The sequence below is a fragment of the Triturus cristatus genome, chromosome 3_2 (genome assembly GCF_964204655.1).
Source record: "Triturus cristatus chromosome 3_2, aTriCri1.1, whole genome shotgun sequence".
Taxonomy (NCBI): domain Eukaryota; kingdom Metazoa; phylum Chordata; class Amphibia; order Caudata; family Salamandridae; genus Triturus; species Triturus cristatus.
Window position 1 is genome coordinate 245,575,779 of NC_140584.1, and position 27,740 is coordinate 245,603,518.

Below are 27,740 nucleotides of genomic sequence, written 5' to 3' on the forward strand. Positions count from 1 at the left end.
CTCTGACTCTCGGTCTGAGCCGTTCCTACAACATCATAATATTCTGTTTGATTTAATTCCTGACTGACCCATTTCGATGGAGTCGGTGGGAAATGAATCCAAACACGATTTCTGAATGGCTTACGATGGGCTCGGAGATCGCGTCTGCCATTTGGAAAGCCTCCTGTAATTCCAAGAGTGGCTCTTTCCGCCAGAGGGATTACAATGTTGGATTCCAACAGCTTTTCTGTGCCGGCCTTTCTGACACAAAAAGGCTGTAGGGAGTAACTTTTGGGGCCCCCAGCATGGCCCCATGGTTGCAAGGACTCCGGATGGTGGCCGAGGGGGCCTGCTGCGGGGTGCAAGGTGCAAGGATGAACTGCACCTCAGCTCTTTACAATGAGAGCATGGAATGCATGCTCCCATTGTAAGAAATAGGAGTGCGACGAACAGTGTTCGGTCGCATCCTACTAGCTGGTTTGGGTCCGCTGACAGGAGGTCGGTCAGTCCCAGTTCCAGATCGATGTCGGATGGACTAAGGTCCGCCTGACATTGAAATCGGCCCCTTAGAAGAAATTTTTTGGAGTGCAATGCACCAGAGTAATTACCAGGGGCTGATGAAAATTCATGCATGCCACACTTCAAGTATTTGTTTTTCTAAATGAATCATCTGTGTACATTGGACTAGTATTTGAGGTAATCAGAAACACGTCTATTTGACCCATAACAATATTTAAAATTAGATGAAATAGGAATGACCCTTAAGGTACTCCAATTGGGATTTTAGCAGAGGCGTTAAGGGCCCTGAAACATTTATGGCAAAAGGACGAGAACCAGATGACTCCCATACCAGTCTCCTGGATGTTAAGGAGAACATCATGATCAATTGTTTCAATAATTGTGCAAATCTTCCCTAACAGGACCTGAGTCAGTAATATGCTTCAACTGTCCTGATCCAGTTTGCCTGGATATGCAATCAGGGTGCAGCCCACACAAAGATATTCTTGGTAAGTTATGAAGCATTAAAAAATGAAGGAAACAGGGAATTAAGGGAAGTCAGAGATAGGTAAGAGGATTGTAGGGAATTCTTTGCAAGCATCGTGAAGAGGAATGAAGAAAGCCTTTGCTACTGGTTGGGCCTTATTGATTTTCAGTGGACTCCAACATTCCATTTTCTTTATTTTCTATTATTTCTGTGCAAATTCCGCACTGCTAATGGATGTGGACTTACTGCCCCCAATAACTGTCTATTGATTATCAGCTCTGTAGTTGGCCTGTGGCATGTTCAGAGCAGGTGATAGGATTTTTATCTCCATACGTAGCATGACATTTTTCTGCTCTCTACTAACCTTCATCTTACAGCTTCTTTAGTGATCTAATTCTAGGGACTTTTTAGCTGCCCCCTCTTGCATATTAGGGGAGTGGGGTGTTCCATGTGTCAATGTTTGAATGTAATCATTAAATAATGCCTGCCACCAGTCATATGGACCTTTGTTCCTTGACAAGAAGAAGTAAGAGACAACCATCTACATAGCAATAAATCATTAAAAACTTTTATTCTTGTCAAGAAAAAGCTTTAATGTGAGTTGACTCAGAAATGAGTCCCCAGCCAGAGTGTAGGGAAAGGAATCCTAAATCTGTCTTTACACTCTAGGAACATGCACAAATATAAACAGACAAATTCTATGTTGCAACATTCTTTTCTTCAGTCTTCTTCATCCGCCAAAATAATTTCAGTAAACTCCTGGAAATAAGAAAAGTCCCAATTTTCACACAGTGAGACAATAAAGGTTCTGACATTTGACCTTGAAATGTTAGATCATTGATATTTGTGCGATCTAGACAGTTCATCCCATGATTTATCCTTCCAGCCGCCTCCTCTCCTCTCAGTGGGAACTCACTATCAGTTGTCTAATAGAACACAAGTGTCTATTCGCTAGCTAACAGAAAGCTTCTGGAAAAATACAACATTGGTAACAAAGAGAAAAACATTGTGTGCAAACAACTATTCAAAGAAGAGAACAGGTCTTTCCTTGTTAATGCATTATTTTCCAATTAGCATGACATCGACATTTAGGCTAATTTAGCCAAACTTAAATTTGTACTTTTATTTATTTGCAGGTCTATACCATTTAAGTATGATTACTTACTATTAATTTGCATTTAGACTATGTTTTACTTAAACGTAAGCTTTGCACATTATAAATAAATGCATTTTGTCAGTGATTAACATTTCAATCAACAGCCTCCATCCTGGGATGGTTGAACAACCATTACTATTTCTTCATCATAAATTAATCTTTAGAGTGCACTCTCATTTCTTGCTGAATCATCCTTTCTATTTTTCAGGGTTTCAATTTCCTTTAACTGCGTAAATTCTATATTCTTTCTTTCTTCCGTTTCTAATTCTTCTCTGATTTTTCTTTTTCTTTCTTTAGTCTTCACCCTTGTTAAATGGCATCTAAATCCTTTATACAAATCATATAAGAATATCAGGCAAATCCCAATTATTTGTACAGGTAACAATGTGAATCTAAAAGTACTCCTCCCAGTGTTGCAAACCAATTTCCAGGGACAGAAGCTCCTTTAGCTGAACTCCCTAATACACTAGTGCTTTCTAAGGCTTCTAATTTCGGTTTCAGAAATGTTCTGTGCAAATTCTTTTATCTTTCTACTCTCATCAGGGATGTATGAACAGCAATGTTGAGCTTTCAACATTTTACAGACTCTGCCTTTCTTTGCAAATAATATATCTAAAGCTAATTGATCTTGCAAGACTATTGATCTAATAGCCACTAATTCTGTGTTACCTGTCAACAAGGCACCAGATGTGCTAGTAACCAATTTATATACTACTGATGATAGCTTCATAATATTCTTGTCTCCTACAGGTAGTAAGATTGCTCCAAAAATATCTCCCACTAATAGTGCCCCGTCATTAACACTGCGGGTATGTCTATGGTGTGGTGCCATTTTTAAAGCATCTATACTATTTAAATGATACACAAACATTGACAAAACCTTGTTTTTAAATTACCACTGGCAACAGCACCTGATGTACTGAGTTGATCAGTACTTGTAATTTTGCATATGGTTGCAAGTAATGCAACATTGTCTGCTATGCTCACTATTGCAACACTATTAAGATTAGTAGGTTGGGATGTTTTTTAATGAATGTAGGTATCTCTTACTACAGAAAAGGTTGGAGACCCCTGATCTAGAATAAACATTAGTGGAAAAATGTTCTTTTGAATAATGTATAAATGAAGCTTTTAATTTTGTTTCGTCTATTTTGTGTGCCGATGTTGTAGATGCAGTCATCAACCTAAATGTTTCTCTCTCTGGTGTAAACCTCATTCCAACTAAAAGGATCATCGTTGCTAATACAGCAACTACTAGAGTGACAAGAATAACTGTTCTACAACTTAGCTTTGGTAAGGACAAACATGTTTGTCCACAGTCAGACCTTGAGTAGAATATAGCATCAGGAATGTTCAATATTCTCAAAAGATAAGCCAAAGCAGTGTAGGCCCTACCGTTGCACAATTGTATTGTACTAAATATCATCAGTGATAAGCCACAACTATTCAATTGTCACCACAACAATTAGAAAAGGGGTGTCCACTATATTATTTTGTTTCCGGCCAAAACTAAGGCAATCCAATATTAACAAATATAACAATGATGAGTAAGAAGTGAGATTCAATTATCAGGAGTCTCAAGAATGCATCCAGTAGCCAACTTTTATTGATTTTTCAGTACATGAAATTTTCCAGTCAGCACAGCCAACGTGTTTCGTCCACTATGGACTTTACTAGGGTTATGCTTTCCAAACTTGTGTGACTTTTAAGTACCAAGCAGTATGACCTCCTGTTTCAGTGTCTTCATGGGTATAAAATCCCTTTCTGGGTGGTGTAGTACCCCTTAAATCATCTTCCTACTTCGTGCGTCAGTGCAGAAAAATGCTGAAAAGGGATTTATTACCCATGAAGTCACTCAAAGAGGATATGAGCAACTTAAGCAGCTACAGCAGGAAGTGCTATGTTAATTAGAGATCACCTCGCAAGCCCATGCTGAAGATTCGGAAAATCAGTCACGTAGGAACAATATTCGCATCCGTGGAGAACCAGATAAGGTGGAGGGCTCGGATAATGGAGCTTACATGAGGGCGCTTTTCCTCCAGATTCTCAATGCAGCAGCTGACACAGATATGTAAATGGACAGAGCTCACAGGGCGGGCCTTCTGAGAACAAAGGGTACCCATCCACCTGATATTCTTGCTTCTATCTATTAATTTCAACTCAATTAGATGATATTGTGAAAAGTGAGAGACACATACAGTTTTGCAGCCATAAATTGGTGTCATATCAAGATCTCTCCGCACTCAACCTTCACAAACACAGGGACTTCTGGCCTGCGACAAACTTCCTCCGAAATCAAGGTGTTTCTCACAACTGGGTTCATCCGTATCGCCTTATCTTCCCAATGAGGCAGGAACTTCACCAACTGAAATCTCTGTCAGAGGCCTGTCAGCTTCTGAACATTACAGTGATGGAGGACAAAAGCTGATTGAGTGCAAATACCTTAGATGAAGCAAGGTCCCAATTTCCCCCAAAGGACTATGCCCAGACCAAGCAATGATAGCTATGGAGAGTCAAGCAGTCTTGGACACTTTGGCTGGTGATCTAGAGCAGTTGGAATTGACCTTAGTCTCTTCCGGACCTGAATTTCAATAACTGTCCCTGTTGGAGTGGGGTATGCTACCTGGATCCCTAGGCGGTGGGTGGTGAGAAGGTGGGCAGTCTTGCCTGGTGGCACTGGAGGGTGCTCTGACGGACCCCACACCTGAGAATATCCTCTGGACATTCCTGGCTTATGGCGGTGATATAGTATTTATTGGGACTGTTTTGTTTGTCAGTTTATGGTTGGGATTTCTGTTGGGGGACACTCACTTCCTTCTTATGGTGCCTCTACTCTTAAGTTTCCTCCACATGACTGACTCTCCCCATACATATGGTCACATATCTGAGAGGTGACTATGGCTGTCTCTGGCCATCTTGAGCTGCTTTAGCCCACCCTCAATTTCCCACAAAATAATTTGAAGAAAATAACCTTAAACCAACAGAGACTTAATAGCTCAGTCAAACGCATGTCTATTTTGTCTTATCTGGAGCAGGCCAGACCTGATATCTACCTCCTACAGGAAACATGCTTGACACCTGGGGATTGGCATAGACTGAAATCTTGAAAACTTCCACAACAATATTCATCATTTGCTGCTATCAAGGCAGGCGGGGTTCCCATCCTGGTTTCTAACTCCTTTCAGGCACACAGGGGTTTACGCTTGACAACATTAAAGGGTGATTGTTAGAATATCAGGGACACCTAGTGGATCCAACCTTTACATTGTTCTCTTCGTATGCCACTAATGACAGAAAAGGAACACTTTCTTAAACACGCCATAACTGAGGTGATGGCCTCCTCTGATTTGATGGTGTTGACCGGGGTGCCTTAACCTCATATTTAGTAATGATCTGTATAGATCTGTGCAGTGGTACGGTCAATGCGGGGCACTTTCCCTGGAGGGAACGCACTGGCTGCAGGAGATGGTTCTGTATAACCTATGGAGGGACATCCCCCCACATTTGAGATTATACCTTTTACTCACATGCACATAAACCATATGCTCGTCTCAACTGCTTCCTGGGTACAAGCAGCATCCAAACCCATGCAGATTCAGTCACAATTGAACCAAGGTCCCTCTCAGACCATGCTGCAGTGGCTCTTACCCTTCAGATATCCCCATCACTGCGTGTCTCCCCCAATGGCGAATGCGAGAAAGTTGACTTCATTGGCCGGACACAGTTTGCCGCATTCCATAAGCTATTACTGACTTCCTAGCTATTAATGACACAGCTGGCACCACCATAAAAACTCTATGAGAGACACTAAAAGTTGTTATCTGGGGTGAATTAATTGCTATTTCATAGAGGAAGGTGGAACATTGCAAAACAGGAACTTCCCAAATCGCTGGGCCCTGATGACTTTCCTGTTGTCTTCTATAGAACATTCTGTCAAACATTTCCCCTGCCCTCACCAGACTTTTCAGTTCCCTAGCAGATTCAGGTGCGAATCCACTTTCCAGGTTTGATGCTTCTATTGTTGTAATTCCTAAACCTAGGAAAGAGAAGGTGGTTATTAACGCCCCATCTCACTTATCAATGTGGATGTTAAACAGTTCACCAGCATCATAGCTGCGTGGCTCAGACCCTACATGCTGGGCCTGGTGGATCCAGATCAGTGCAGCTACTTCCCTCATCACCAATGCCAAACAGATCTTAGACAAGGCTTACTGCTCACAGAGGTCAATCTTGCTCCTTGCCCTTGATGTCAAGTAGGCATTCGATCGGGTGCATTGGCCCTATCTGGAGGTGACGCTTCACCACAATAGCATCGGAAAGAGATTCTCCACCTGGGTCCTCAGTAATTATGGGATGCTACAAACAACCGTATGGTCCAATGGCCAGGCCTCGGTGTCAACAGTGACTCATTCCTCGGGATCTGCTCGATGAAGTCTTGTTCCACCTCCAGACAGCCTTTACTCAGATGCTATTATAGAACTGAGTATTAGAGTGGTATGGTAAGGGAAAGGATTTTGGGAAAGGAACTGTGAGGAGGGAGATCTGAAAAGGAAAAGGTTAGTGAAAAAAATACACAACACTGAATTGTAATGTCAAAAAGTATTTTGCCTACTTGCTAATAGGCAACTGAACCACAATGTTGCAGCAGAGTATGTCTTGTTCAGGATTCACACACTGCTGGAGGATATTCCCACTAATTTCATGCACACACACTTACATTCACTCTTGCCAATTCTCAAAACTCTCACATGGTTCTACTGCATTTATGACACTGCTTAAAATCTGTGTAACCTAAGCGCCAACAGACTACTTTTCCGGCCTTCAAACAACAAGGTAGGCCAAATGAGCTTAACATTACAAAATGCATGCAGAAGTAAAGCGAGCTGCTGTTAGATTGGCTTTATGCGGGCACAAACAAGCTTACCCCCAAAGACCGTACTGGTTTTACTAGACTTTTCGAGACAGGGACCTGCAAGCTCCTGCAAGGATTCTGTGGTGATGTCCAGGAGGAATCTGTAAGGATTTGCGAAGCCGGGGGAAAGGCCCCGATGAGTCACCATGGAGACGGCTAGAGCACGCAACAAACCTACCTCAAGGAAGTCCAAAGAATAGTGAGCACGTGTGCTCGGGTTGGGATGCTTCTTATAGGATTAACCACACCGAAGATGGCCCCAACCCTGGGGCACCTGGGATTTGAAGTCTGCTTCAAGAAAAGGACAACAAAGAGAAAGAACCACAGCATTATATTAATGGCACATTTCCTGAACACAGTGTAGCCACCAGTGTGCTGTAGCTGTGACTGCATGGGCCTTGCCACAGGGCAATCCCTGAACATTACGCCCTCAAGGACACAGTATTAGAGCTTGCGAAGCAGAATGTTGGGGCACCCACATAGCAGAAGCAATGGTTGGGGCGGGCCCTAGAAGGTACACTGCCATGTTAACACTCAGCCCCCTGCCCAATTAGTAGGGGGATGTAGCAATGTTGTCCACTCTTCCCTCTGCTATTCTCTCTCAAAATGGAGCCAATGTCACAGAGGGTGTATTATAAACCGGGAATCACTGGGGTGCGTTTTATCCACGAGGAACATACCATTAGCTTTAATGCTGATGATGTAATAGTCATGCTTGATGACACACTGTTGGCCTTTCCAGTCTTTCTGGTGGAATTGGAGAGGTTTGGGGAGGTTGCAGGTTTTCCGGTCAATCTCCCGAAATCACAGACCCTCAACCTCTCAGTGACACCTTCTGTGCAGACACAGCTAGCTGCCCAATTCCTGTTGCAGTGGATGACGTCTTTGATTCCCTATCTGGGCATCCATATAGCCTTAAGGATGAAGGAGACTACGACCCTCAACTACCGGACCTTGCTTCGGCAGGTGCAGGTGGACCTTTCACAATTGAAACACTACCAACTTTCATGCCTTGGACGACTGGTGGCACTGAAGATAACCATACTCCAGAAGGATCTGTTTCGGTTCCAACCTATTCCTTTAGAGTCCCCATCAGGTGTGCTCCAATCTCTGCATGGGGAACTCAATCACATTTTTTGACAGGAGGGAGATCCCGCGTGAGTCACAATCAGAGTTACCGGCCAGTTTGTGAGGTGGGTCTTGGGGTTCCTAACCTTTTACATTACTACCAGTTGTTGCAGCTTCCCTTCCTGGTGTAGTGTAATCGTGGAGAGCTCGGGAAGCACTGGCTCTTTATGGACAGGGCTATGGCGGGTGAGCATCTCTCGAAGATCCCCTTTCTGAAATGCTAGCAGAGGGTAAGGGGACTTTACTCATCCCCTGTCACCAAGGCCACCATTGGTGTATGGGACTGTACGGCTACTCGGAAAGCCTTGACATTGTTTTCATCCCCATTGACTCCTATTTTGAGCAATACGAAGTTCACCCTTGGACTGCATCAAAACACCTTTGCGGCTAGGCAAAAAGTGAGCTGCCCCTCCATCGGGCATTTATCTAATGCAACAGGCCCTCATCCTTTTGAGCAGATTTGGCCTGACTTTCGATTGACGGGGTTAGAGAGGATGAGATACCTACAGGTTGGACATTGGGTTACCCATCCAACTATTCGAAAAGGGGCTCATCGTCAACTCACATCCTTTGAAAAGTGGCTCTTATCCAAGAACAACGACCACCTTGTGGCAGAAAGGATGGTAACTTGAGCTAGAGCAGACGCTGTCACACAAGGTTGGAAGGAGATATACAACAGCGCACACACACTGCACGCAACACTTTAAGCATTGAAACAGCCACTAAAATTGCTCCTACTAGTACCTCACACCTTCAAGACTTCACAGGGGTAACCCTACATGCAGTCCTGATTGCTGGAGAGGCTGTGGATCCTCTGGAACCCTGCTTCATCTACTTTGGGAATGCCCAAAACCTACACACTATTGGGGCAAAATCCTAGCTGACAATGACGAGTATTTTGAGATACAGATACCCCACTTTCCTGCTTATGTTATTTTAGACCTACCCAATGTGCTAACATTCCCTCTTAAACCCTGAAAGGACCGCCATATCGATCTGGTGCAAAGGGGGGCCCTCCAAACCATCCTATCCCACTAGGGTATGGAGAAACTATTGTCCTATAAAGCATGGCTTCATAAACTATGGCTTATCCTAGGTATGGAACGACTAACACTTGTACTGACGAAGTAGATGGACGCCTGAAGGGAGCTGTGGCGACCATATATAGCCCTCCTCTCTACTGAATTCAATGAAGTGTCCTGCCTTCGCTACCTTCTCTCACTACGCTTCACAGTGCCCAACACCATGGAGTGTGAGGGGGAGCAGATTAGTGGATCACAGGCAAAGGGCCTCTATTTCCCTTATGGCACAATCCTTGGGAGTGTGTACTCTGGGCGAGGTTGTGGAAGGGGGCTGGTTGAGTCCCCCTTCTCCTTATTTCCTGTCTAATACTCCCACTGAGATTACCTACCTACAATTGTGTTGTGTTCTCATGTTCTGTGATACTGAAATTCAATAAAAAAGATTTAAACCACAAATGTGTATTATCCCTTCTCTTCTATTGCAACCTTGGCCCTAGGGAATTCCTCTTGAATCTCTTTATTAATTTGTTTTAATTGTCATTATTAATTTCATTCATTTCAGTCTTTTATTTTTCTGCTTTAAACACACTTCATTTCATCATTTGTCATCTCAGTTATTTCATTTTTTAATTTGCTGGATAGCGTTTGTCAAGTTCTTTGATTCTAATATTTGCTTCAGAAATCTTATTTGATCAATGCTAATTTAGAATTCTAATTTAATCACTAGAACCCACCATGTACACAGTGCAAAGTGAGTGCCTGGCTCAAACATATTAGTTAGTCATGTTGTTTTCACAGGCCAAATTACAGTTTAGGCTTTGTTTGCCTCATGCAAATATCAACCAATCCAACCATAAGCAAAGACGTAATGATTTTTAACCCACTTTGTTTTTGTGATGCAGAAACACAACATTGTATGAACAGCAGGGCTCTGATTTTGTTAATTATGACATTGCCAAACACCACAAAAGTTCTGAAATGGCAAGCAACATTTAGAAGGAAAAAAAGGTGTTCTTGAAAAACCGAATATTTAATTTTTCATTCTCAATAAGGGGCTCTAACTCAGCGGCGGCCCCTCCAATAGGGCGGAGGAGTGTCGCTCTCCTCATGCATGGCCGGAACAGGTAAGAGAGGTGGGGCCGGGCGGGGGTGGGACGAGGGGAGGAGTCGACTGACGACGAAATAGGGAAAATAAAATTTAAAAACTAGAACCACTTACCTTGCACTTGCCGCATCTTTTGAGTTGGCGCCCACCGTTCTTACCTGTTCCGGCTGTACCTGGCTCCCCTGCTGCCAGCGCCACAAAAGTGAAAAATAAAACGTAATAATTTAATTTATTACCATATTATTTTTCCCTTTCCCCAGCCCGAGCTGTGTTTTTGGGAGGGACCATAGCTGCCGACTGGCAGCAGGGGAGTGGTACTCACTCCACCAGTTTGGAGTTGCATGTCAGGATGGCCAGCTATCTTGCAATGGCCAGCTTGACATGCACACTTTAGACCAGTCCAGCCAGCTGTCTTAGACAGTTTGGTGGAGAGCAGGCACAGACCCCCAGTGCCTGCGGGAGCATCTAGGCAGCCCGCTCCAGTCAATCCTGGAGCGCCTCTCATTCTGCTTAACATTATCAGCAGCATGAGAGCAGCATCTGGATTGGAGTGGAAAGCTCAATTGGTGCTGAGCAGCGTCATTTCGCCGAGGGACGGAAGCAGAGGACTGGAGGATGCGAGCCATCCGAATGGGTAAGTACATTTATATTTTTTCAATTATTTCCCACTGACAAGCACTGTAACCAACTCGCACTGCCTTCATTCAACCTCAACAGAACACTGTTTATAACGAGCCATGACTGACAGCTTTGGTGCTGACCTTAAAGGCATGCTGTTGGTCAGTGGCTGGTTGCCCACCAAATATTTGAGGTACCAGCTGCCACTGCTCTAGCTATCAACAATTAGCGCTGATAATTTGAAAACTATGGTCAATATCCCTATCGCTGGCTCAGGGGTTAAAAATAAATGTTGGCTTTTCGGTAATAATTTTATATTAATAATTAGCATTTCCAGACGGTTCCAAATAGATGCCATTCCGTATGTTTCTGCAGTTGCCGCACTTGCGACTTTATTTAGCATGCTAGGTCCAATCTATTGTAAACTCTGCAGCACGCTACATATGCCAAAAAATACACGTGAAGAATATCCAACATGGGCAGCCCTGTTCGAATACTCGGCTAACAAATGTTACTGAAAAGGTCAAGAGTTAATTAAATAATCCATCACCTTTGAATGGATAATACCTCTCAACTCTGACAACCAATGACAGAAATAATAAAAGGTCAAAAAATGAGTTACGCTAAGGCCGGCTTTTTGTTTATGTATTAGAGGGAAAGCGAAGGAATGCGCGAAGCCGACTGAAAAGCAACACTGATGACAGCACAAAGAAGCAACGTTAAGGCGCTACAGCCGAACGCCAGGCTGCGTACACATCAAGGGGCAGGTTTACAAGACCCTTGCGCCACTTGTGCGTTACTTTTAACATGGGGAAAGTGACGTAAAAGTGGCGCAGGGGCTTGTAAATCTGTGCATGTACTGGTTTAAATTTGGTGCTTGTTTTAGCACCATACTGTAGTGAATGCAGCCGGACGGACTATCAAGTTGACACAGACAGAAATCTCTTATTTTGCAGTGAGTGAAGCAGCAAAAGGCCCTGGGGAGAAGGGACACTTCTGATCTTCGCTGGGTAGAAGTCAACTGCGAAACGCCCTTGCCATCTCTGGGCCTTATTTATGAGGCCTTGCGTCAGTTTTGCGCTGCTGTTGCGTCACTTTTTGTGACGCACCAGCGGCGTAAAACATGCCCCCTTTGGCGTCCTATTTAGAAAGTGACGCATCTAAGCAGATGCGTCACTTTGTAAACCGCTGCGCTACATTATACCTGCATCAGGTATAATGGGGCAGATTTATGTTGCACTTGCGCCACTTTTGCGCCGCCGTTGCGTCACTTTTGTGACGCAGCAGCGGTGCAAATCCTGCGCCATGGTGCGGGGTATTTACAACATGACGCATCTGGGAGATGCGTCACGTTGTAAAGCCCAGCGCCACATGTAGGCGTTCCAGGGCAGGTGGGGGCGTTCCGGTGCAGGAAGACCTCCTAAAAGTGGCTGAGTGAAATCTACATGATTTCACTCAGTCACTTTTAGGCCCATGCTGCGTCAAAACCCTGCGCCTGCTTGAAGCAGGCGTAAGGATTGACGCAGCATTGTACAGATACGGCCCCCCAGAGCATTGCTGGAGCTGCGTCGCACTTGCGACGCAACTCCAGCAATGCGCCACTTTTACGGCACAGATGCGTCACGCATCTGTGCAGTTTTTGCCCCATGGTGCGCCGCATTATAAATGCGGCGCATCCATGGTGGCGCAGCTGTGGCGCATAATAACTGGCGCATCCCTGCTGATATGCAGGGATGCGCCAGTTATCATAAATCTGCCCCAATGTATGTGGGGGGGCGTTACCACGCAAGTAAGCCTTGTAGAAGTGACGCAGTGAAATCTATGAGATTTCATTGCGTCACTTCTAGGACGCCATTGCGTCAATATCTTATGCCTGCCTCACAGCAGGCGTAAGCAGGCCCTTTCGCATGGGGCTTGCCCCATGTGAAAGGGCAAATTGCTGGGGTTGCGTCACTTTTGTGACACACTCCAGCAATGCGTCATTTTTGCGCCTACTGATACGTCAGAAATACTGACGTATCTGTAACGCCTTGCGACATGATGTGTCATACTGTAAATATGACGCATCCAGCATGTTGCAAGGAGGGCGCAATGAAAAGTGACGCATCACTGTTTTGACGCAGCGATGCGTCACTTTTCATAAATGAGGCCCTCTTTTTCTATCTGCTCTTTTGCTGTGTTATCCAATTGTTAATGTCATTTAATATGATTAGGTAGACAAACAGACAGACAGACAGACAGACAGGTAGGTAGGTATCACACAATCTAGAATGTAACAGCACTGAAAGGCTGCAGTTAAGGTGAACTAAGCAGTCGTAATGCCCCATTTTTGTGTTTTGTGCAGCAGGAGTGGGCCTGTTGATGAAGATGCTCATGAACCCCTTTCTACTTACAGGTGTGCTGCTTGGAGCAGATTGCTACTAATTTTTGAAGTGAACCATTCCAAATGCAAAGAAAGACCATGTCATGTCAAGGGATTAAACACAGCATGCCGACAGCAGTTTATTTTTCTGTCAGATACTAGTAGAAACAAAGAGCAAAGAGGTGTATCTTGGTGACAGCAATGAAGTTGTAGGGAATCATGGGGAACAGGGCAATTGCGTTACAAAGGCCCCCTGCAGTGCGTTCGGACCCTGAGCTCCACCCCCCCCTCAGCACAACACCCTGAGAGCTAGTGAGTGAATCCAGAGGGCGTGCCCTCCAAGTACTTTGCAGGGGGTCCCCTCAAGTTTCGTTACGCCACTGGAACTGGGGGAAGCAGGTTCGAGTTTCGGCTTAGCTGACAATCCTGTGATTCTAGACATATCACTTCATCTCCCCGTGCCTAAAAACAACAAGCAGAAAAAGAAAATGAATATGACTTGTCTAATGTAAATTGGTGCTCATGTAAAGGGCTCCCGCACCTTCTGGTCGAGTTCGATCTATATAAAATTGTAAAAAAACAACAAAAAAAACAGCCTGCTCTATTCTGCCATCCAAGATGGAAAGGTTCTTCAGCTGTCTTGGGGTCCTATGTATGCCGAAATGATGGGCTCTAACCTGCCCATTCTCTACACCCTCCTAAACTGACGGTCACCTGGGACACTGCAGGCAGCAACTAAAGAAACAAAGCTACATGTCCACCTGCATAGGGTGCAGTGAAAGCTGAATCTGAAATCAGGAAGTTATCCTATTGAACCCTCATTGTTTTTCTTCTTTCTAAATACCGTCGCCATTGTTCAGGTCCCAGGAAGGATTTGATTCCTGATACAAGCCAGTAAGCAAGCAAAAACCTACATACTAGTGTAAAGAAAGGAAGAAGGAACTGTCAGCCCTCTGTGGGAAAAGATGATACTGAAGTGAAATCAATATTTATACCTTGCATGTGACCACCATCATAGAAGAGACTAGAAGTTTTTGGACATTATGGGACACATGTACAAAAGGTTTTAGCAGTCTCAAATGGACAATCAGGTCTTAAGCAACTGCTATATAGCCTTTTGATATGTACTAACCCTATCTTGTGAGTCGGTAACCTATTAGTAGGTATTAGGAAGGGGCGTGTCAAGGGCGTCCTTTCCTAACAGCGAGTCACGTGGGGGATGCATGAATGTTTTGCGACCATAATGCTGTCGCTAAACATTGCAGTTTACCACCTACTTCAAGTATGTGGTAACCGATTTGCAAAGGGGAAAGGGTTTTTAATCCTGGTCTTAGCACTTGACCCATCAAATTATGTGTCTCTATTCACACCACTTTATCTCCCTATGACTCAAATTGTAAATATATGTAATTTAGATATGGGAAAATCAACTGTGCATTGTGCTGTCCTTTACTATCTATTAGATGTTAGCAATAAATCCTGAGTTATGCAATCTCTTGTGAATCAGGCTTCACACAAGATACGTGTATATATGCATGAAGAGGGCTCAAATAGTGCAATACCAGCTAGGTAGGAACCGGCTGCTATACAAGGGAGGATTGGCTACACGATTACTATAGAACTACAGATAAGGGGGAGAATGTGTGGCAAAGTATTATAGGTGGATCAGGAAGTGAGATGTTGTTTGAATTGAACTGTCTTCAGGACATTTCAGAGGTGATGGAAACCGGGTACTACACAACACTACCAGTGGCGGCTCCTCCACAATGGCGGAGGAGCCTCACCTAACTGTCTGGCTCAGAGCCAGCACATGGATAATAAAAAGATGCTCGTGCACTCTACTCCCTAAGTGCTCATGTGTGTTTGGTCGGCCGTCTCAGGCTGCTGGGACCTAGGAAGTGGAGAGGTTGCGAACGCGACCTCTTGATAACATTCTGTATCAGTTTTCACTTTTACTGTGTACTTGTTCTTATTCCAATAACTTTACATCGGACCAAAGATTGCTGATGCAGGGTTTTTTATTACAGAAAAGAAGGCAATTGTTTTTGAAACATTTGAAATCCACTTCCCCTTTCACGGTCTGCCCCCTGAGACACCCATGAAATCTACATGGCACATCTTGTAGACATTATTGCCTATGTAAAATAAAATTGTTGGATCAATGAATTAGACTGTCATAAAGAGGCTTTAATTGTGTTACACTTGAACTAGCTTACCTGCTTGGCAGCTTTGAATTGACTTCTCATGCTTTTGAAAAAGACAAATACTCCATCAACAATGTAAGTTGCTGAGCTTAATAATTGCCTAGCAAACAATTAAAGATTTTGCGAGAACAGTATTTTCAAATTGGGGTTCCTATAATAATACTCAGGGATGTATTTCAGCTGATTATTCACATATCCGTTGCATAATCAGAGCTGGTGTCTGCCGGTGGGGGCCACTGGCAATCATTTTTGGGTACCAGCACTTATTTTTCCTCCTCAGGCATTTCCCTAGAGCAAGAGAGTGAATATGTACAAAGGTCAAATAAGGAAGAAGAGAAAGACGAAAAAACTGTCACAAAGGGAGAAAGAAAGGGCCCACAGGAAGGAGTAAGATAAAGGAGCCGAGAGTGTGTGGTAGTGGATTAAAGAAGCATGAGGTGGATTCAAGGCCACACAGCCATGGAATTCAGCGGGCCAGTGCAAGCCCCTGGTGTGTGAGCAGATCTTTGGGCTCCAGGAGTTACTTCTATACAAATTAAACACTGTGTAATCTACTTTGTTTAATATATTGTGCTCATTACTTTCTTCTGCCATAAATAGACGACTATTCCATTTATTTAGAACATGAAATCTTGGAAATGATGGAAAGCTACCATAGCATTTCAAATTTGTTGGACCCACATGTATTTTTGTCAAAGGATTGCCGAAATTTATCTTGGCCAAATAGCTTCTGGGTGAGTAATGAAAAATGTCCTAGCTATTGGGACAGAAAGTTTCAATTCTATTAAGGACTCAGAGGTGAGAATTATGCTATCCTTTCTTCACTTTAAACAATAGCAGCCATTCCACAACTTCACCAAAGCAAACTACCATTCCCATGAAAACTTGGGAATGAAATAAAACAATAACATTCAATGGAAGAACGGTTCCATGCATCAGCTGATCAGCTATCAACAGTCCATAATATAGTCCATCACCTGTGTTCCCTTGACCTCTTTCTTCGCTGCTCACAGCCGAGATAAGCTCACCCTTCCTTTTAACTCATGCCATTGTCCGTTTCATACTGTGGTAATCTGTCGCTGTTGTAGAAATTATTGAGTGCTGTACATGTGCGAATGCTAAGCTGTACTATTTGGAGCCTCAGGAACCCGTTGAGCTCCTTCGTGTCCATTTTGACTTTGGTGCGGCTTATGAGGTGGTGTGGGCATCCCACTCCTAGGTGGCTCTAGAGTAGCAAGTTTGTTAGGCTGTGGCATGCAACTTCGAGTTCCCTTCACATTGGGAGCGAAGCTGCACACCCACAGCCGTGGAGCCTTGCTATATGGAGGGTAATGTCCCATACCTTTGGGGTCGGTACTGCCTGACTGGGCTAAGTTCCCCATAACTCAGTGCACCAGAGGTGTGGTGTCCCCGGGCTCAGACCCACAAGCAGTGATACTTAACCCACATCTATTACCTAGCTGTAACCCCAGCCCCATACTTGCTGTTGTCTGCCTGCACAACATCCTGGACCTACCTAGTTTCCACATACCACTGGGTTCATACCCTATAATTGTTGTGCTTACCAGCCCCCAACAGATCCTGCAGTGCTCTGCCTGCTCCCAATTGTGTGGCTCTGTTGTGTGAGCACCAGATTGGTGTGCATTGTGTTTCTAGGGGCGTCCTCTCTGCCTCTAGGCTTTCTAAATGGAGCTTGCTGATGACACTCAGAGGGAGGATGACCCTCTACCATTCCTCCGATGGGATGACGACTTTTACAATGCGGTGGATGCATTGATCTACAGGGCTGTGTCTTAAGCCATGGGTACCTTAGAGGATCGCCTCTCTCAACAGATTGTGGGTGAATGCGCGAAGTTTAAATGGTCCACTCCGGCCCCAATGGCATCCATGGTACCAACAGGGGATTCCCAGTCTCCTGCAGCTGATGTTATTCTGCCAACCAGCCCTAAGTGTTGATAAACTATTTACTTTCCAGTGCAAAACCTCATTTGCACTGGAGAGAAGCATGTAAAGTAAACCAAAAAGACCTTTGGGCTACTTGGCACTGCTTTGCATCAATGGGACATTCCATTAGTGGTACATGGGCATCCTCCCGTAAACAATCATGGTTTTTGATGCAAAGTGCTAGTTCCTAACAATGTTAGACAAGGCATTGCGGAAAAACAGCCCCTCATTGAAGCAGTATTACATTGGAGAAATCTTTTCATTTCTCTTAGCATTTCAATTGTGCTGCACTGTACATCACAAATCCAATAAGTGAAAAGTGTCAAACTTTGCCTTGCAGTATTTTGCACTGGAAAGGTACCCTTTCAGGTCAAAACCAATGCTAGGCTTTACCACACTTTTGCACTGTGGTTCAAAGGTGGGTGCGGGCCACTAAGGACCCCAATCGTGCACCAACCCTAGGGGAAAGAACAGCCACACCATTTCTGAATATATATGGCTATGCAGTTCTTTCTCCCCCAACACAACGTTGTTTTCTGTAAAGCTTTGTGTTAGAAATTACTAAACGTGCCTGAGCGTGCTTAAGGCTCAGCAAGAAATTCCCAGAATTGGTCCACCTATGCATGACTGATTAAACACTGACCGTGCCCTGGTGCAGAATATTGAAGCTGCAGAAAACACAGCTCAAAAGCACAAAGAGGCAGCTACTCTTCCATCTTGCTAAGCTGTACTAAACTGTTCAAACTCGTGGTATTAACGACATAGTGCATGCCCTGTACGGAGTAAGGATTCAGACAAAATGGATGTTCAGCTTTGCACAGTCTCTGGGTACAGGTCCAGAAAACTTTCATGATATGGCCCTAGTCTATACTTGGGCACTTAACAAGAGCGCAAAATATGCTTTGTTTCTGTAAGATTCTGTAGCATAACGATTGCTATTAAAGCAGATTGCTGGGTGGCAAGATTGATGATATTGAATAATAATACAAAGAAAAACAACCATTTCATTTCTTCATTAGGTAATGTTTATAGCACAATATATATCTAACTTCACGGTGCCATTAAAATGTTTGACTGTTTTTTAACAATAAAATTTGATTTGGTGGTGACAGCTGCAGTGTTGAAATGATTGCCATTGTACAGCTGTTATCAAAGTGTAAGATTTATAGCTACTCCTCATTTCATAATTTTACCAGCATATTTAGTTTGTGTTTTACAACCTGCGTCTTATTTTTTAATGAGAAAGGTAAGTAATAGAGAAGCGCAATAAAAGAATCTGATTTCTGGAGAACTAATAAAATATTTGTGGAAGTTTGTGTGCAAGATAACTAGTAAATATCCTATTATTTTAAAGTTTCCTTGCTTGAAACGCACACTATGATTTCTCTTTATATGAAGGTGAGAAAAACATATCTCAATAGAGGGGACGCTGCAAGATTACAAATGATAAAGAATGTGCTCCTTTCACAACTGACGTGACAAGCAAAAGAGGACTAAAATAAAATATACTTTTCCTAGTGAGAAAATATTGATTTAAATGGAACACTACTGCTAATTAGAAAAAATATTAGTGTGGAACAGGGTGAAACAGATGTCAAATACAGAGCTCGAGAAACTGAGGAAGTGTGTGCGGTCAAGGTTAGCACAACATTTTGGGAGAAAGAGAAAGAAAATGTAATGATTGTGTAAAGTGCTCCTGTTAGAAGGAAGAGCTGACTGCAATTTTCCATGAGAGACAAGTGCCTCGTTTTTAATGTATTTAACCCGCTCTTAGGGTATCTGTAGCACACGTTGGCCCTCATTCTGGGGCATATTATCAAGCCAGGCGATAAAATATGGAATTCCAATTGAAGCCCATGTTAGACGTCCTTCACTTCTAACATGGGCTTCAATTGGAATTCCATAGAGCATATTATCAAGCCCATTATCGCCGTTTTAGCGGCAGTTTTCTGCCGCTAAAGCGGCTATAATTTTTATCGCCTGGCTTGATAATATGCCCCTCTGTGTGGCCAGTGGTAAATCCTCCCATAGACTCACCCCCCAATGTTACCAATACTAAACGTACTGGACACTCCCATAAGCCGGAGCTATAACCCGGAGCGGCCTGAGCAGGTAAGAGCAGAGGGGGCCTTGGGGCTGGGTTGGGGGAGGATTCGGCAGACGATCATGAGGTAAAATTAAATAAATAGTTCATTTACCCTCATCGTCATCTATCGAAATCCCCCAACCCGGCCCCACTGCCCCACTTCTCTTACCTGAATGGGCTGCTCCTGGCTACAACGACATTACAAACGGGACCCTGAAGGTCTTGTGTGAAATGAACAATTACTGGGGTGGATTGTAAATTCCAATTCTAATTCTTTTTCTTCTCATGGTATTTTGTCACCTTTTCTTCCAAACCATGCTTACTATTCATAGCCTCAACCAGCTATATCAATGCTAACACCCACTTTGTCAGACAGTTACCTGACCCATCTCAATTATGAGGTTCGCTAAATGCTGCTAACTCCTCATTTCTACCCGGAGGTTCACCTGGTGATTTCAGCAAACATTCCCTTATTCTAGCAAGTCTCATGGGGCATACTCACTCTTGGAGTAGTCTGTAAACTGGTTATCCAATGAAAAATCATCATGAAATTTCATAGGGATCTTTCGACAATGACAAGTACACCTGATGGTTATGTTGTGAGTCAAAATATAATGGTGAGAAGCGTCCAATACAATAGGATTTTCACCTAATGTTAATTGGTGCCATTTTTCACACAGTTTTTATAGTACCCACCCCTGGCAGCAGTAAGCCATGCAATTGAAGTCAAACTCATCAAAGGAGGAACAACAGACTCTCGCTGAACTCTCAAACGCTCTTTGATGTCTTTGATTCCTGAGCTCAAACGTAAAGGAAAACCCAAGGATTAAGATAACAAATATGTGCCATTCCATTAGAATCATTTCCAAGTTTTACATGCCAAGAGGATAACAACATAAAGCAAGCTAGACAGAATTAGAGAAATAGTGTCAGTGTAGGCATACAAAAACTCATTGCAGAAGGCAAAAACATGGGTTCCAATTGAATGTCTCAAGTCTCCCTTTAAAATGAGTAGCTTGATATTGGAATACAATAATGCAAACCTAAGGACTGCTTTTCCTTTGTTAGATTAGTGCCCATTGGGTCATGTGTATCAGGTTCGGTATTCGTCAGACACTTATGAGGTTACTTTTTTAACTGTAAAACTATAATAATGTAGCATTAAAATCCGCTGCAGTGGGCTATACTGGTCATTAAACTTCCTTTAACCATGTGATATGCCTGAGGTGCAGGTGAGAACCTATAACGAGGGAGAAGTGACTTGTATATTCAAAACCAGAAAGGCTACTATGCAGACAGAACTGTATTCTCTTTGAGGGTAAAGTGTTCAAAATAGAACAGAGAGAAACAGAAAAGCATGTATTTGAATGTTGAGACAGAAGGGCCATCGCATTATTATTGTCCCCTTTGACACTCCATTGTCTTCAATGGAACTCACAACATTCCAGTGTTCTAATACTGAGTTTTTTATGTTTTTTTATTGCAAAGAATTCAATCCCGAGCCTTCAGTTTGGTCATGTTTCTGAATATGAAGACTGGGTTATTTTGTACAAGCCAAGGAAACAGAGCTGCATGAAATTTTGCTTTCTATCTCTGCCTCCCTGCCTACTTCACTTGATCACAATCACACAGACGCCCACACACAGACTCTTATGCATACATGCATCCATTCACACTCACTCACACTCTTGTGTGCTCCATCTCCTTTAAGCGGCAGTGAGACTTACAGCCTCCTCATTTATATCTTCAAATCCACTGAGATTTTTGGAGAGTTCTTTTCATTTATTAGATGCATCACATTGAGAATAGGGTTACCCATGCCCCACAGGCTGATTGGTTGGGAGGCTACTTTGGAAATGTGTACTCAGGTGTAGAGCAGGTAGAGACTGGCCATGGAGTGACTGACTATGATGGGATATTGATACCTCTTTCTTTGAAGGAGGTTCAGAGTGATTTCCAAGCACATAACTGGAAAAGAGTGTAGATTCCTCATGCAGTCTCAATACCTATCTACCTTAAAAGGATGCCTACCTTCTCTTGGATGCACCACAGGGAGGTAATTATCTTGCATCTATTTAGAGCTACACAGGTGTTGTACTCTATAAATGCATTGGTTGTACGTTACAGGGAATGCGGAGTATTATGAAGTCATTCCTTGTGGAATAGAGACGAGGCAGATGTGTTTGTGCAAGCTGACACAATTCACAATTATCCTTTAAGTGCATGATGATATACCCTAGATTATAGCAAACATTGGTTAATATGTCCAGGTTAAAAGGTTTGGGACAGGCATTTAACTTGCTAAGTGTATTTTTTTAACAACTTTATTTGTACATTTTAAAACCTTTTCATGGCCACAGCAGAGGGCGCAAAGAGCGGAGCACAGCATTCATTAGCATTCCCACTGGATCTACTGTGGCAAAGATAAGCATCTTAGTATAAATATCCAGTAAAATAAGTACTTTTAAAGGGAAGATGGGAAACTATGAAAATAGTCCAACCTTGGACAGCATCCATGTGGTGCAGATGGCTAATGAAAAGCATGACGGTGCTAGATCAGGCAATGTGGAGCACTATACCAGGATGCTTAGAGGGAGCGGTGTTTAAGATTTAAATTAAAATGTAGCAGGCCAAAGCAGTTGTTTTAGCTTTTGTGGAGCAATACACGAAGCAGTATGTGATGGTAAGCATTGTTGTGGAAGCAGGTTGCTGCAGAAAATGTATTTGTAAAAATCATAGCTAGGGGAGCAAAAATAATCCCAAAAGTGGTGCTAGTGACTGAAATGGGAATGATGTTAATACATCACCTGTCAGCATTTGAGTCTTTGGTGCTGTGGGTAAGGCTTTGATCCAAACTGTATGCATCATTCCACAGGGAGGTACTTGTTGATAAACAGATAAAGAGAGTGCAGTTGAGTAGACTTCGAAAATGTTGAGCGCTAGTTAGTGGCTTGAACTGTTTGCTCCTGCAAGAGCTAAATGTGAAAGGATATGTGAAGGTTTTAGATGGAAGATTTAAGGTGGACACAAGAGTTGATTGTGAGCACATGCAGGTCAAACCTTGATCAAAAGGTACTTTAAAGTGATTCACTCTTACCATATCTCAGAGCAAACATCTTTACATAACTTGAGATTTGGTTAGCTGTCACTGTCATTTGTTTTGTGGCACTGACATAAAATCACCAGAAAACCCTTGACGTATCAGTTCAGTTGTTTATTTCTGTTACAACATCTTTCAAAACACACATTTATTTAAAATGTTTAAATGAGTTACATACAATCAACATCAAATCTAATATCAGCTAAAAGATCTAAAACAAACAATTCATCCTATATTATTCAAATATAAAAGTCACTCTAAAATATTGCACAGTTCTAAAATGAATACTATCAATTCATTGGGCAGTTTCAGGATTACACTATATTGTGGGACAAGAGTTCCTTTCATATTACCCATGTTAAAAATGTTGCAATGGGGTTGGTAATTACATCATCTGTACTAGTTGTTAAGTTTCTCAGCACTTTTTTGCATTGTCTGACCCTTAAAAGATGACACACTGGCTCAATCCATTTCTTGCGGGGGAAATTATTGGTGTTGTAGAAAAAAAAAAATAGATTTAACCATTTCAGTCTCGATTGTTCAATCCGGGCACCTGTTACTAGAGCAGCATTTCTGTCCCCATTGAATACAAAGGCTGTTAATCGGTAAAATCTCATATCTAAATTTGGTATATGGCTGCTTCGCTATACAGCATTTAATTTTATCGAGAAATGGTTCAAATAGTGGAATATGTTTATGGTCTTAAAATCTATCTGTCAAACTTCCCGCTTTACATTTTTGAAGCATCTTCCCATAAGAAAACCTCTAGTTTGTCAGATGCGGACACCAAATGGTCAAGTAAGGAGTCCCAGAGAGCAGCAAGATCTCAACTGTAGAACATATTTTTGACATAACCCTTTAAATGCAGGGTAACCTATATGATTGTAGTTTCACTATTGATCACAGTCTTCGTCAATGCAATAGAGGTCTCAACTTGGCTGTATTGGTAATGGGATACATACATAAATAGATACATTGAGGCACATGAGGAGCACTCTGAGTACGATTTAATAAGGACTGCACACAATTATTTTCAACCACTGCTAGTCTCGTATTCTTCCTATTTCCCATAACTCACATCTGCACAGGTTCATCCCCTTAGCCTTAACATCATATATTTCTACACACACGGGTTGGGCTGAGCGGTGATGTTTCATTGTTATGATTGCCTGCTAAAATTCAGTTTGTATGCGAAGGCGCTTGCGACATCTGCTGCACTGTATACAGACAGTGCACATGTACCAAACCCTCGGTGAGCAAGTATTTTGTCTTTGCTGGATTGAGCATGTTGTCCTAACCCACTTTGGGGTTTTGACAAATATGGGGGACATCCCCAATGGACATGTATCCCGTGGCTGATTGATCACATGTTATTGTGCTGTCTATTATTCTCCTCTTCTACAACAGTGTGAGATAATTGAATGCAATATGTGTTCTCTTTATCGATTGTATCAACAAAGTGTAAAATGTAATACCATTATTTACAAAATTTTAAAAAAACATTACATATTTCTAGGACTGGTGAATGAATTATTGCCTTAGAAAAAGGCCGTAGATTCCTGCTGTAATTTGAATGTGCTCTTGTTAATTTGCTGCAACCAGGATGTATTGCTAGTCAGCCTAACTCCTACATAATCAAAGTCTGCATTTTGCTTGAGTATTTGCTTGTGTGCTTTTATTCATACCTTCATAGATTTCTATGGGTCGAAGGACATACATTTTTTTTTCTGTTCAAGTCTAATCCCCTTTCCATACACAAAATTAGGAAATGATAACTCAAGGCCGGCAACACAGTGGGGGATTTGGATATCAAAAGTGTATCATCTGCAAACAATAGCGCAGGCACTCTAAGGGTTTGTAATTTTGAGGGATTATTGCCTAGAAGAGAGTTGGTGCCTTGACATATCCATGTGAAAGTGTTCCATGGGACACACTAGTCTATTCTCTGTAAGGCTCCCGTTATAGAGAGTTACGAAAAACAGAAAATGTTAACATATCATTCACTTTGGCACATTTGTCAACTAGTGCACTAAGAAAAATTAACCACATGATACAAGCTTTTGGTCTGTCCTGTTTCTGCTGACAGTCATCTTTTCTTTAACGTTTGGGTTGACCATGCCTACTCTCTCAATGATCTATTGCAAATCTGTGCTCTTGTTTGAGAAAACCATTCAAGACACCCAATTTGAGGTATTGCCATTTCAAGGAAACAAAACTGCAAACGGCTTGACCCAGGAATAATACACTCAAGAGGATACTTATATAGTAAAGCAAATAAATGTGAGATCTTTCTGTATAATTACAAATTAGTCTGTGTGTTCTACGCCAACATTTCTGATATACATTTGTCTGGATTAGTATACAAAACGGTGATGGATGAAATGCTTGAAATAATCTCAGCCACTGGTAATCACTTGGGGTCACATCCCAAACCATCGTTATTTTGCACACCAAGGCACCTCAGTTTGGACCCAGCTATATGCAAATTAGTATTGATTCTGCTCCATTGGGAACAGTCCAGCAAAATCTGCCAAGCCAGCAACTCCTTGAGCCAGAACACATGGAACCCAGGATCGGTTTCACCCTAGTTATGGGCTCATCAGCCGGGTGCCCATTGGTTTTAGTGACACAGTATGATCCTAGATTTTTCTTTCTCTTTCTTGTTTTTTTAGATCTTAGTCAAACAATTTTCTCAAACTAAGCAATATCTTAATTAACCCAAATGTCCTCCTCAAGGTTACAGTAAGAGACTATTTATAACAGTGATCCACAAAGAATCTACCAATTCGAACTACTGTCAGTCTTCTTCATTTGCCATAAAAGTGAACAGGTCATCTACCTTGCAGATTTACCATGGAGGCTTTTTATTATGGTAGGTTAGTCTTGAAGTTCAAACATCACTTACTTTCAGCTGGACAGTTTATTCTCTTCAGAGAGAAAGACAGCTCACAGTGTCTTTGTTCTATCTTCATGGTCTTGAACTCCGTTTTTGAATATTTCAGTACTTCCTTATAAATCTGTTGATTATTGCTGGTGTGTCTTACTGCCATTTTAATGGAGTCACTGTTAGTATTGAAAAGTTAACTGGCCCATTACTTCTCAGTCCTTGGATATTCTTAAATCTACATAGAACGGCAAAATTGTGACAACAATCTTGATATCGATGAGCTAAGAATTCCATATATTGTTATAGAACATTCAAGTTATATTTCTCTTCTGAAATCCAGAGAGCATCACTCTTTACCTTCATAAAATGTAATTCGCTGTAAATGTGCCTGACGGTATAATCTCCCTAGTGTAAAGTCCCGTAAACTCATCAGGTAAAATAAGTTAACTTGACTGAGTTTCCGTGTTTAGGCCTCAATGGAAATCTTCCTAAGGTATTGTATCTATTACTGTTCCATTTATGCTCCTGAGATGTCATTCCACCTGATTCCCATAGCATTTTGCACACCTAAAACACTCGTGGCCATTTTTCACTGGTAAATACCCAATCCTGTTACACAGAACCAGTATTGGAGGAATTTTGCATAGATAATATTCTGAATGTTGTGGTGGAATTTAAATATTTGCAAATGTTGACTCTCTTTATTCATAAAATGTAATTTGCTATTCAACTGAATCAGAATGAGGAACGCACTGAGTACCTACACCTTTGAGTTTTCCCAAATGCTGATTTTGCTAGAGAAGTTGCTGTGAATTCTGAAGATAATGAATTAGACTCTGAGTAAACATCAATTCCAATGGTAATACCCAAGTCCAGGATTCTAAAATTGTAATGGTGACTTAATACCACACCGTAGAATTACCTTAGAATGCAGTACAGGCATCCTGTGTGATATATAAATGTGGTTTCTCCTCACTACTCATAGTGAGAACCTTAGAGTTGTGAGGCAGGTTTAGTGATAGATTATCTGCGCAGGTGCTTTTTAGAGTAGACGGACATCCACAAAATGGGCATTCGCACAACTCCTGCTGATAATTTTTAACTCAGGAAATTCGCAGAAATTTACACTACTCAAAGGTAAGAGTAAGGGGGTTATTTACTAACGGTTGTTCTATGGTTGAATTGCACTACATAATTTTGTGCTGCACCTGCAGGCCTTTATATTGGTAATTAAATCAACTAAATGCCTTTGAATGCTTTGCACCACATACGACAGCTTGGTAAATAACCCACTAGGTTCAGTTACACATTCTGAACAGGAATGAAAACAATGATGTAGCTAGGATGTGCGGGGGGCACTGTTTAAGAGGGCGGTAGCTGTGAGCAAGTTGTGTCTGTTGACTACCACCATCTCCCCGCCCCCGAGAACAAGTCGTCAATTGGCCACCAGACCCCCTCCCCACCCCCTGAACAAGTCACCCGTCTCTTACCTGCACTGGGCGGCAATCTTAGGGTCCGCACTGGGTGGCAGTAGGTCTAACTACGCCGATGAATGAAAACCTTTGTGCTCAATGAGTCTCATACGAATATGTTTTCACAACACAAGAAAATATTATTTTCACTGTGTAGAATTTCTGTGCAAATGCACACATATGCAGCCGCGGCCCATGCAGGTAAGAGCGGTGTGGCGCTGGGGTCCGGTGGGGAGGGATTTCGATGGACGATGATGAGGGGAAATTAAGTATTTATTTATTTTTTCCTCGTCTTCGTCCGTCGAAATCCCCCACCGTTCTTACCTGCACGGGCCACGAATGCACATGTGGCGCATTTCTATCGCGAGTTAAATATGCACGAGTTCAGTCTGTGCATTAGAGTACTCACAGTGCCATATGAAATGAATACCAGGCATTCAATAAACACAATCAAGCTCTTCCAGGCACCCGAGTACTTCAAATGATACATGGAGAAATGAGAAAAAATGGTAGAAAAGCACATCTTTTATTCTTTACCTGAGGATCACGATAGAGCAGCAAAGAATGCAACACGGAGGAGAATGAACTACGTGTATCACAAATGTGGGGCTGGTCGACATTCAAAGCCCTGCGTGCCCCTGCCAACATTTGTGATTCCCGGAAAAAACAAAATGTATTACATTCATAAAATGACAAGCAGTGAAGAATTAGGTAATCAAATTTGCTGGCCGAGAAGTGTACTACGTGGTACAAAAGGGGGTGGTAATGGACGGAGCATCA